The following is a 10,476-nucleotide window of genomic DNA, read 5'->3' as shown; positions in this document are numbered from 1 at the left end:
CGTTGGATTTGCCTCGTCGAGCCGCTCGATTCGACTATAAGCACGTCAGGTTTGAAAACCGTTTGGTAACCCAAATTGTATTTCAAACCCTCCAACAGTGCTTCGGGTCCTTGATTTGGACTCATTTGGACTCGGATTAAGTCTAATTTGGTGTCGTTGGGTTCGTATTTCTGAGACGTTCAGTTTGATTATAAGTTTGCTGAAATCGGAGTTCAGATTCTCCCAATTTTAATTTTGGAAGCTTCCAAATTGATTTTGCATCAAGATTCGTGCCCGATCAATATAATTTTTTTATGACATATAAATAATCATGGCAGAAAATACTTATTGTTGAAAAAAAATGTAACGACTGATTGATTTATTTGATAATCAAGCAAAACTCTTTTAGAAGATATTTATTTAAAAATTTTAAAAAATCTTCAACACCTATACTTTCAACTGAAGTTTGAGAACAAAGGTTAGTCGTTCTGCGCTCAAAGCTCGCTAGCAACAATGAGGTAGAGCTTGGCTTGGTCAAGTACTGCAATGAGGCCATTATGGCAAGGCAACAAGAAATCAAAATTATTTAAACAGACTTTGGACTATAAATAAATAAACAAGTACTTTATATCATAAAGTAAAAAATTTCTCTCAATCCTTATACCTCCCACGAAAAATTGATATCATAATTTAAGATTTTATGACTCATTATGCAAGAACGTCAGAAAATAGATTCTTATGACTCCTAGATGCTTAGCAAAACATATATTTATAAATTCAAGGCCTTATGACTCCCTATGCATTCAACACAATAAAACTTCCTCAAACATCAAATCTTCTAAGAATCACGCTTCTCAAACAAATAATCACATATATCATTGCATTAGGTGTAATAAAATAAAAAGAAAAAAAATAATTTTAGATATTCATAAAATGTTTTACTGGTAGGTAGCAAATTCAATAACTGAGCAAAATTTCATAGCTTTAAAATTCCATCAGATTATCAGGAATTATTTAGAATATTATTTTTTGAAGCTTTAATTAAGCAACAACATTATTTTTTATGATCAAAATTATTTTCTAATTTAGCTAAAAATAGTACACATTTTAAACTACTTGGTGAGTTTTCTTAGAAAAATACTTACATGTCCATAATGATCATATCTACAACATACAAAAAAATTACACAATTAAAGTTTAGGGGGTGTAAAGTTATCCTAATTTTTTCGCAATAAAATTATAATTTAAAATAAAATTTTTAAACTGAGATAGGAAGAATGTAAACTACATCAATCCAAACAACTTCTCAAACTAGATCGACAATAGAAAACATTCCAAAGCCACCTAAAACTAGCTCTCTCTCTCTCTAGAAATCTCATCTCTCTATATCTCTCTTTCACTCTAAACTATAGCCACTTAAGAGGAAAAATTAGTCAAAAATGAAAAAAATTGTGTAATTTGGTATTTATAAAAAAAATTTAACCTAGTACCATGACGCTCTATACAACATCACCTAGCACCTCCAACTTGTGAGTTTTGCACTACAATGCTCAAATTCAATGTCGTAGCACTCCCAAGAAAAAAATTTTGATTTTTTATTTCAACTTATGTCCTCATATCAATATCACTCGATAATAGTCCTCAAATCAACATCACCTAACTACAATCCTTCCAACTTATGTTGCTCGTTAACTACGACCCTCGAACCACCATTACATGACAACGGTAATCATACCACCATTCCATGACTATAATCTTTTCGATCTCCACCGCCCATCAACTACAGTCCTTTAAACTATGTCTCTTGTTAACTGTGATCTTTGGATCAATATTTCTTCACTATATTTCTCATTCCACCATCGCTCGACTATGATCCTCCAACTATCATCATTAACTATGACTTATGACCTCTGTTGCTCGCTAACTATAATCTTCTGACCAAAATCACCTAAATACTATCCTTTCAACCTTCATTATCCTCCGACTACAGTCATCTAACCTCCATTGCCTGTCAACTATAACTCTTTGACTACCATTGTTTGATTATAGTTCAATGGCCTACAATCTCCCTATTAATGTTGCATAGCTATTCCAACAACTACAAGCTTCTCCACTAACCATCACTAATAATGCAAACACACTATCACTTATAGGATCTATGTATGCCATTAACATTAACTCTGTCTCTCAACTTTATTTACATCGGATTCTTGCCAAATGGGCTCTTCTAACTTCAAACACATAATATGTTATTTGCATTATATCAATATCAATGATAAGTTTAAGTGGAATAATTTCAACTAGGTCAAGCCCCATAGTTTTTCCCTTTCTTGGATTTTCTACATAATAAATTTGGTGTCTCTTACTATTCTTACACTCATATCTTTATGTATGTATGTGCTTGATCTTCAATTAAAGTTAAGATTTTACTATGTCTCTATGTTGTGAATATTCTGATATGTAACTATTTTACACCGTCTATTAGAAATAATTTTTGGCTAAGGGGAAACCTTCTTTGGGCGATCAAGTCATTAATAAGAGTACACGTTTTAGATACCTTGGATCTATTGTTCAAAGTGATGGTGAAATAGATGGGGATATTATTAGCAGAATTCAAGTTGGATGGTTGAAGTTGAGGAATGCATCGGACTTGTAATGTGATAGAAATGTACCCCTCAAACTTAAGGGAAATTTCTATAAGATGGTGGTGAGGCCTGCAATGCTTTATTGTGCCGAATGTTGGCCATTAAAAGAGAAGCATAATACTAAGTTAAGTGTGGCAGAGATGAGGATGCTCAGGTGGATGAGTGGCTTTACCCTTAGAGATAGGATACGAAATGAGCATATACGTGAAAATGTTGGAGTAGCTCCAGTAGAAGATAAAAGATTAGAGAGAGTCGCCTTAGATGGTTTGGTCACATAAAACGGCGGCCTTCCGATGACCCTGTTAGGAGAGTAGAGGTATTAGATTTGACTTATGTTAAGAAAGGTAGGGGTAGACCTAAAAAGACTTGGTTAGAAAATATTAGGAATGACCTTTCTTTATTAGATTTAAACGAGAATTTGACTTTTAATAGGACAAAATGAAGAAAAAAGATTCCTGTAGCCGACCCCACATAGTGGGATAAAAGCTTGATGTTGTTGTTGTTTGTTGTTGGGAAACCTTCACTACAACCTCAAAAGGTTGTTCAAGTCATTGCTCTAGGCATGTTTGCAGCGAGGCAATACCATTACGTTGAACAATTTTATCATTTTGAAGGAATTATACCAAGTTAAAGGAAAACCTAAATTATCACAAAGAATAATTTGACATAATCATTTAAAAAAACATTAATTTATCAATAATAAAAAAAAGTTTTGACTAATTGCCCATAACATTTTAACTGGATCTTTGAATTAATCCCTACAGATCTATTCGCAATTCCTATGTATTACTCATTGTATGTGACAAATTTTTAAAGAATTTCTCATTTGTCTTTATTACTTTTTGAAAAATATTCATCATAATGCACGAAATTACAAATATGCTCTTCTTTATTTTCTTGAACAAATATATTCATAAGTTCTTGCAAGATTCTGATTAGTTAAAAAATAAATATATTTTTTTTCAATATAAGCAATTAAAATACCGATCATCCATTTATCTTTAATTTTATTTTACAATTAATTTTTTCTAATAATCATAACATAAAAATGTTCATTGTTGAAAATAAAAAAAGTAACGACTGATTGATATGTAGATATATATATATGATTATATATCTAATAATATTTGAAGTTTGACAAATATATTTATTTATTTATTTAGATAAATATATTTAAAATTTTATTTAGAACAAAAAGGCTTTTAATGTCAAGCTCATCATGGGCTAAAAGTCAACAATCTTCAATCGCAATAACAACAAAAAGACTCTTAATTAGTCTTGACCAGGACAGCAAAAAAAAACTTATTGTTCATCTTCAATCGTATTCATCTCAATAATTAATTTCAATTATGCTTATTTTAACAAGCTCATTTACTTGATCAACTAAATACTATCATGATGCTTTATAACATGATAATATTATTATGTGTGTATGAATTTAAATTATTATAAGTTTTTCAAGTTAATAATTGGACTAAAATTGAAAAATAGATCGGAGTCGTCCAAAATCAGAATTTTCTCTCTAGAAAACTCCCGCCTCTCTCTCTAAACCATAGCCAAGCAAGGGGCCAATTGGCTAAAATAAGAGAAAAAAGTGGAATTTGATATTTTTAATAAAAAATTTGACTTAGCATCACAATGCTCCAGACAATGCCTCCGCAGTGCTGACCAACACTAGAGCTTAGCGTCGTAGCGCCCAAATCTAGCATCATAGCACTCATAAGGGAAAATTTTAGATTTTTCATTTATGTACATAGACTCTTGGGATCGCTTCAGACACTCATGCAAAAGTTATAAATGCAAAAAAATTTATATGTTAACCTTACTAAACCGGGTTAGAACAATATGTGCAACTGCGCATGGCTTCAATGGGTATTGCAATTCATCCATCCTCATAAAAATGACATCCTCGATATTTCAAAAGTCATATTGAATAAATAGATCAAGTATAGTTATCTCATCTCATATTTCTTCTCCCAAGTGACTTCTCTTTTAAATTTTTTGTCTTAACTGGACTTTGAGCATATGAATCTATTTATCCCTTAAAATCTTCTAACATCATATACTAGAATTATTTGAGATTCCTCTCTATGACTTGATTAAGTCGTACCTCAACTTCATTTGTAAATACTCAATTCCCATAATTAGACATCCATTTTGTCAGAGATGAACATTAAATACACTATGAATATCATATGTGTGCTCTAATAATTGTAACATTTAGGTGGACTTCACAACTCTTACAATTATTTCAAATGGTCTAACATACCGTTGACTTAGCTTCCCTTCTTTTTATAGAATACTTATACCTTCCATCGGTCTGATCTTCATGTATATGAAATCCCCAACTTAGTATTTTACATCATAATATTGTTTATTTTTGTCCTGCAGTACTTTCAATCTATCTTTATTAAATGAATTTTTTTAGAAGCATCATCAAGTAATGTTGGCACAATCAGACTCTTTTTTACCACCTATGCCCAAGATGGTGGGGTTTGAATTAACCCCTACATAACTATTCGCAATTGGTATGCATTACTCATTGTATGTGACAAATTTTGCAAGATATCATCAGCTAACTTCATTTGCCCTTAGTATTTTAAGAATAATATACATCATAATGCATGAAATTACAAATATTCTTTTTATTTGTTTTCTTAAGGAAACATATTTGAAAGTTCATCTAAGATAAAAATACACCAACTTAATTTATAGAAATAGAATTTAAACTTATGTAATTCCACTACTACCATAAGACTTGATGTTGGACAAATATGTTCGTTATTTATTCTCTTAGATTAATATATTAAAATATTCATTTATGATAAAAATATCCCTCACTAGTGTGATGCCCCAAAATCTAATTTGAAAGAATTATTCTTTTATATTTGAATAAATACTAGTAAGAGATACTTAATTTCTTTTATCAATATAAATATCAGCTAAAGTAAAACTATCAATCAAAACATCAATATATACATCTATATTAATTTTCTAAAAAATTGTGTACATTACTCATGATTTATATAATTATATCATAACTACTCTATTCTAAGTAAAAAAAAACTAACTAAAATAACAAGAACCTAAACCTAAAGGGTCTTGGTTGATCTCATACTCATGCTCCCTAGTCCTAGCCTGAAATCATTTAATCGCATATAATTGTTAACCTTATTTTTCATTAGACTAGGGTCAAAGGGGTTGACTTGGTCAAATTTACCAAGCCAGATCCTAAGATCCCTCTCATTAAGTTCAGTGAGTCAAACCAAATTTATTGAGCCCAAAACCAGGTCCTAGGTCTACCGGTTGACCAAACTAGCCCAAATCACCCATATTTGAGTTTCAATCAATTTCAAATCCCCTTTAGCCCAACTCTTAATAAATTTGGGCTTGATTAACCATGTTGACCTAGTCAACACTTGACTTGGTCAACCCAACCATGATTTGGTCAAATTTAACCTATTTAGGTCAAGTACATGATCCATATGGCATTTAAACACCCCCAAGCCTCCCCTTGACCCAAAACATGGCCAAGGAAGCTTAGATACCTATTAATTAACCCTAGAAGCCATCCTTGCCGTCCATCCTAGGGTTGGGACTATATATAGGGGTCTAAGGCTTCATTAGAGAGGACTTCTTTTAGATCTTGATTACTTTTTTCCCTAAGCCTCCTTAAGCCCGAATCCTTATTCCATTGAGCTCCCCTGGTCTCCATCCACCTCTCCCAAGTCAAATCCACCAGTTAAAGCTTGCCGACAATGAGATCTCTGGCAAACCGAGCCTTAATTCTTTCCAAGTTGATTTTCCATCAATCTAGAGCTTTCTAGACTGCAATTTATTCTATAAATAGGAGCATGGGCAGCCTACAAGTGCAACAAGCCCAAGATTTCCTAAATCCAACATTTCAATTAGGTATAATCTCAAAACCTAGTCTATGGCACCCTAGGTTAAATAACTTTTCATTAAGCACGTTTTAAACCACAAAAATTACTCCCCATGAATGCTCTTCATCTATGGATATTATGTTTAAAATTTTATCAGATTTGATCAATCTGATCGATCAAACGAGTCAAAAAATGAGTTCTATGGTTCATTTTACGTAGCCTTCATATTACGTGAGATCTGAATCATTGATCTTTTGATCAAATCTTCATATATAGTTGTTCTGTGGCTCTGGTTAATTGTGGATTTGATCATGCAATCATCCGCTATGTTTATCGAGATCTGAGCTATTGATTTGAAACCACAAATAATCCAACGGACGAGAGCCCGTGTCTAACGTGGTTATGTACTGTCCATTGATTCCCATGCCACCACAATCATTGGCAATTATTGCACGATAGCGTAATTATTGCCAATTATTGCCCATGGTTTGAACCCACCAACAGGAGCCCGCTGCATGTTAGACAACCATAGCCATAACTTTTATTAATTTTTAATTATTTTTAAATCCTTTTTAAATTCATATTACTTAAATAATTATTAAAAAAAATTGAAAACCAAAAAATAGATATTATGAATCAAAACTTTTTTAATTTAAGCTCTTTAATTTAAAATTAAGATTAGTTTAAAATATTAAATATATTTCAAATTATTTTAATTATTAAATATTGTGTATTCTAAATTAATAATTAATTAAAATGATCAACATATTTTATAAAATTTAAAAGTCTATTTTAAAATTAATTAAAAGATATGATGAAGTTCCAAGAGAAGTGCTATGGAGAGAGTTCTTGAAAAGAAAGGAGTAAATAACACTTATTTTCAAATCATTAAAGATATGTATGCATGAGTTATTACTTGTGTTCAAAAATAAGGTGGTTTGACCAAGTATTTCCCTATTTCGATTGGGTTACATCAAGGATTAACCTTAAGCCCATATCTTTTCACTTTAGTCATGGATGTTCTCACCAGACATTTACAATAGGATGTACCTTGGTGTATGCTTTTTGCTGATGATATTCTTCTTATTGATAAGACTAGAGCGGGAGTTGAAGGTAAACTTGAATTATGGAGGTCAACCTTAGAGTTTAAAGGTTTTCGCTTGAGTAGATCTAAAACGGAATATATAGAGTATAATTTTAGTAGTAATAGACCTAGTGAAGGGATTGTGACTTTGGGTGATTAAGTTGTTATAAGAGTACATGTTTTAGATATCTTGAATCTATTGTTCAGAGTGATATGGTGAAATAGATGGGGATATTATCAACAGAATTCAAGTTGGATGGTTGAAGTGAAGGAATGCATCAGGCTTGTTGTGTGATAAAAAAGTACCCCTCAAACTTAAGGGAAAATTCTATAAGATGGTGGTGAGGCCTGCAATGCTTTATGGTGACAAATGTTGGCCATTAAAAGAGAAGCATAATACTAAGTTAACTGTGGCAGAGATGAGGATGTGCAGGTGGATGAGTGGCTTTACCCTTAGAGATATGATACAAAATAAGTATATATGTGAAAAGGTTAGAGTAATTCCAGTAAAAGATAAGATTAGAGAGAGTCGTCTCATGGTTTGGTCACATAAAATGTTTTGATTAATTGCCCATAACATTTTAATTGGATGTTTGAATTAATCCTTACATAACTATTCACAACTGCTTTGTATTACTCATTATATGTGACAAATTTTGCAAGAATTCCTCAGCTAACTTCATTTATCCTTAATATGTTTATAATGATATACGTCATAATGCACAAAATTACAAATATGCTCGTTCTTTGTAGAAAAAAGAAAGTTGCCACAAATGAAACCTAAAATTAAAAATTGTTATACCAAAAAGTTAATTTAGAAAGCAGTAATAATGTTGTCTCAAATGAAGCTTAAGTCGTTGGGGAGAAAATAATTTTCTTAAAAGTTGTTGTAATAATTTTGAATATATTTTTTGAAATAAAATTAGAGAATAAGTCTTTTTTAGCCGTCGCATAATAATAGATCTCATTGAAAAAGCATATTCCCACCTAATTTTTTTGAAAAACAATAAGACAATAATAATAACCAAACAAAAGAGTGATCGAAGTTTTAAAAACAAAGCAAAGCTATAAGAGTGCCCCAATTAGACCCTAAGATGTACTCTCTCTTGTATGGTTTTATTTTAAAAATATTAATTATATCAATCAATCAAAAAAGTTTTGATTAATTACTTATAATATTTTAATTGGATGTTTGAATTAATCCCCACAAAACTATTCTCAACAAATATATGTGACAAATTCTGTGAAAATTCCTCATCCAAGTAACATTTTATTTGTCGCTATTATTTCTAGAATTCTATATATATATTTGTGTGTGTGTGTAAAATAGTTTTAAGAAGTTTTTTTGTTTAATTTATTATTTTTAAAAAAATATATATTAAATATAAGATTATAAATGAACTTATAATTTAAAATGTTTATTATTCGTATTTTGAAAAAAAAATGAAATGAATATTTTATCATCAATATAATTCTTTTTTTCAATATAAAGGATTAAAAATTATTTAAACATACTTTATACTAAAAATAAATAAACAAGTAATTTATATATGATAGCATAAAGTAACAAATTTCTCTCAAGCCATATACCTCCCACAAAAAATAGATATCAAAATTCAAGATTTTATGACTCATTATGCAAGCACGTCAGAAAATAGATCTTTATGACTCCTAGATGCTTAGCATAACATAGATTCAGAAATTCAAGCCCTTATGACTCTTTGTGCATTCAACACAATAATTAAAACTTCCTCCAACATCAAATCTTCTGACAATCACACATCTCAAACAAATAATCACATATATCATTGCATTGTAATAAAAAAAAAAAACTAATTCCAAAAATTCATAAAATGTTTTACTCGTAGGTAGCAAATTCAATATCTGAGAAAAAATTCACAATTTTAAAATTCCATCAGATTATTAGGGATTATTTAGAATATTATTTTTGAAGCTTTAATTAAGCTACAACATTATTTTTTATGATCAGAATTATTTTCTAATTTAGCTAAAAATAGTGCACATTTTAAACTACTTGTTCAATTTTCTTAGAAAAAATCCTACATGTCCAGAATGATTATATCTACAACATACAAACAATTACATAATGAAAGCTTAGCAGGTGTAAAGTTATACTCTCTTTTTTTTTTTCTATAAAATTATATTTTAAATAAAAAATTTAAAATTTGTATGTTTTTAAGACTAAGATAGGCATAATGTAAACTATATCAATCCAAAACCACCTAACTAGCTTTCTCTCTCTAAAAATCTCCTCTCTCTCTCTCTCTCTCTTAAACTGCAGCCACTTAAATGGAAAAATTAGCCAAAAATGAGTAAATGGTGGGATTTAATATTTTTTATAAAAATCTAACCTAGTACCACGACGTTCTAGACAATATCACCTAGCACCTCCCAACTTGTGTGTTTAGCAACGCAATTCCCAAATCCAGTGTCGCAGTGCTCCCAAGGAAATTTTATAGATTTTTCATTTATGTAAACCCATGGGACCTACTTAAAAATAGTTCCATACACTCACATGCATACAATACATTCATAGATACATGTAAGAAGTAAAATATAAAAATTTTAGTATATTACTCTTGCCATATTGGGTCAAAATAAGTACAACTACACATAATTTTAGTGTGTATTACATTATGGTCCTCATATCACTATCACCGTATATTAGTCCTCAAATCAAAATCACCTAACTATAATCCTTCCAACTTATGCGCTCCTTAACTATGGCCCTTTCGATCTCCACCGCTCATCAACTACAGTCTAATAAACTATGTCACTTGTCAACTACAATCTTTGGACAACTGTCGCTTCACTAAATTTCTCATTCCCCCATCCCCCAACTATGATCCTCGAACTATCATCA

This window comes from Dendrobium catenatum, unplaced genomic scaffold, assembly GCF_001605985.2.
Source record: "Dendrobium catenatum unplaced genomic scaffold, ASM160598v2 fragScaff_scaffold_1484, whole genome shotgun sequence".
In the NCBI taxonomy this organism is placed as follows: domain Eukaryota; kingdom Viridiplantae; phylum Streptophyta; class Magnoliopsida; order Asparagales; family Orchidaceae; genus Dendrobium; species Dendrobium catenatum.
The sequence above is the reverse complement of the archived record's forward strand: the minus strand, read 5'-3'. Positions refer to the sequence as shown.